At 32.1% G+C, this 2,701-nt stretch overlaps 1 pseudogene; it reads right to left on the reverse strand.

Moving 5' to 3' along the window:
* Window positions 1–1,993: 1,993 nt before the first annotated feature.
* LOC145243400 (U2 spliceosomal RNA) lies at window positions 1,994–2,090 on the reverse strand (annotated as a pseudogene).
* Window positions 2,091–2,701: the final 611 nt, after the last annotated feature.

A 2,701-nucleotide genomic window follows, 5' to 3' on the forward strand; every position in this document is an offset into this window, starting at 1 on the left:
TCAACCCCCCCTACTACTAAAATAATAACTTTGATATATTATTTGGGATGCTTATTTCATTTCAAACACACCAATCAATTAACTTATGTTTCGTCATTTTTCATAATTCTTGGATATGTTACTTATGTCGACAATCATTTTTCATCATTTTAACCCACATTATGGCCCCACATACTAAAATAATAACTTTGATATATTGTCTTGTCTTATTATTTCATGGCAAACACACTAATGCATTAAATAACATATTATCATTTTTCATAATTGTTGGATATGTTACTAATTTCGACAATTATTTTTCATAATTTAAACCATCCTTATCGCCCTCTCTTACTAACATATTTACCTTGATATATTTCCTGGGCTGATTATTTTATTATAAACACACACTCGATTAACTCACATTAAATCTTTGTTCATAATCCTGGATGTGTTACTAATTTCGACAATAATTTTTATAATTAAAAACCCACATTATCTCTCTCCCTCCTACTTATATAATATATTTGATATATTGTCTGGCTTTATTATATTATTACAAACACACCAATCAAGTAACTCACATTTCCTCATTTTTCATAATTCTTGGATATGTTACTAATTTCGACAATAATTTTCATAACTTTAACCCACTATGTCGTTCCCTCTTACTTAAATAATAACTTTGATATATTGCCTGGGCTGATTATTTCATTACAAAGAAATCAATCAATTCTGAGTATTCTCATAGTATATATGTTTCACCTATCTTATCCAATCTCGGGCGCCGCCACATATTCTGCTAATATATATCGTTCACCTACCTCATTCGATCCCGGGCGATGCTGGGTATTTTGCTACTATAAGTTTTCCACCTATGTCATTCAATACTGATGCTTTCTGATAGTATATATTTGCACATCTCATTCAATCCCGGGACTTACTTCATGTCCGCCACCCCACTGTTGAAAATATACATTAAATAATGTAATGTTTTAATCGTAAACTGTTTCAGCCATTTTCGGGAGTGACTTTATATCCCCAACTCACTGCTAAAAATACATGAAATAATGTAATGTCTAAATAGTAAACTGTTTCAGCCATTTCTGGGACCGACTTTATATCCCCACCCCACTGTTGAAAATATACATGAAATAAAGTAATGTATAAATCATAAACTTTTTCAGCCATTTCTGGGACCGACTTCTTATCTCTCATCCTACTGTTAAAAATGTACATTAAATAAAGTAATGTCCAAAACGTAAATGGTTGCAACCATTTCCGGAACCGACTTCATATTTCCCACCCCAATGTTAAAAATATACATTAAATAAAGTAATGTATAATGCATAAATGGTTTCACCCATTTTCGGGACTGATTTAATATCCCTCACCCCACTGTTAAAAATATACACAAAATAAAGTAATGTTTAAATCGTAAACGGTTTGAATAATTTCCAGGACTGACTTCATATCCCGTAACCCACTGCTTAAAATATACTTGAAATAAAGTAATGTTTAAATCAAAAACTGTTTCAGCAGCTTTTCGAAAGTAATACATAAAAACATTAACACAGTTAGGGATTAGGCAACCATTTCTGAGTGTAGTATCAGTTTCAGCATTCCATTTTTGGTCTTTGTTAATGGAGAAGAAATCCTTCATTACTGATACAATTTTTATTTTTGTTATTGACCAAAGTGCTCCTTTTGGGGAGCTGGTTTACCCCTAAATTTTTAACCGACCTCATGTCCAATTCCGCCCTTGTGGGGAGGCAAGTAAACAAAAAAAATAATCAGAACGGACATTTTCCAGGGCATTTTATAATTAATCAGAAGTGACATTTCCAGGGCATTTTGTAATTAAATGAGAAATAACTTTTTCTAGTTACTTTTTTAATATTAAACCTTTGTTACATTAGTACCTATCCACAATGCCTCCCCACGGGACAGATTTAGACACCAGGATCGTTTTTTTAATGTGGAGAAAAAATGTCTTTAAAATTGTCTTAGTCGTAAAGGATTTCTCTTCCACTGAGAGAGAAGAAATTAAAATATAGCACCTGAAGAACAGATACTACACTTTGATCTTACCCAAAAGGCCAAGAAAAGAAATTTTTATTAGCTTTGCTTCAACAGCGACACCAATTTTTGTTTTATATTTCAATTCAAGGTTTATTTGGAATATTCCACTTTCCTTTTTTAGGGATGCACAGCATGATAACGGACGGAGCGATAAGCGTAAGAATATAATGATAAAAAACACAGTGTGGATATTGTGGCAGAAGACATCCTTGAGGAGAGTGACCAGCAAAAGGAAAATCATGCATGATATGCAACAAAAAAGGACACGAAAACTGCATGGCGATACAAAACGAAAATAATTTATATATATATATATATATATATATATATATATATATATATATATATATATATATATATATATATATATTATTTCGTTTCCCCAAATCTCAGTACCCTGTATATCAAATTTCGAGTCTGTAGATTTAAGATTGACAGAGTTATTGCATAGAGAAATGTACACACAGAGACACACAGACAGACAGATACACAGACAGATACACAGACACGTTCACTTTTATAGATATATAGATTTCCACATCGTTCAGTGGTTACCATCAACTACTAGAGGCATACGCCAAGTTAAAAATGTCAATGCTAAGATCGGCACAAGGAAGTATATAAAAATCTGCATGGAGTA

The sequence above is a fragment of the Euprymna scolopes genome, chromosome 2 (genome assembly GCF_053919585.1).
Source record: "Euprymna scolopes isolate OS-2025 chromosome 2, ASM5391958v1, whole genome shotgun sequence".
Classification (NCBI taxonomy): Eukaryota; Metazoa; Mollusca; class Cephalopoda; order Sepiida; family Sepiolidae; genus Euprymna; species Euprymna scolopes.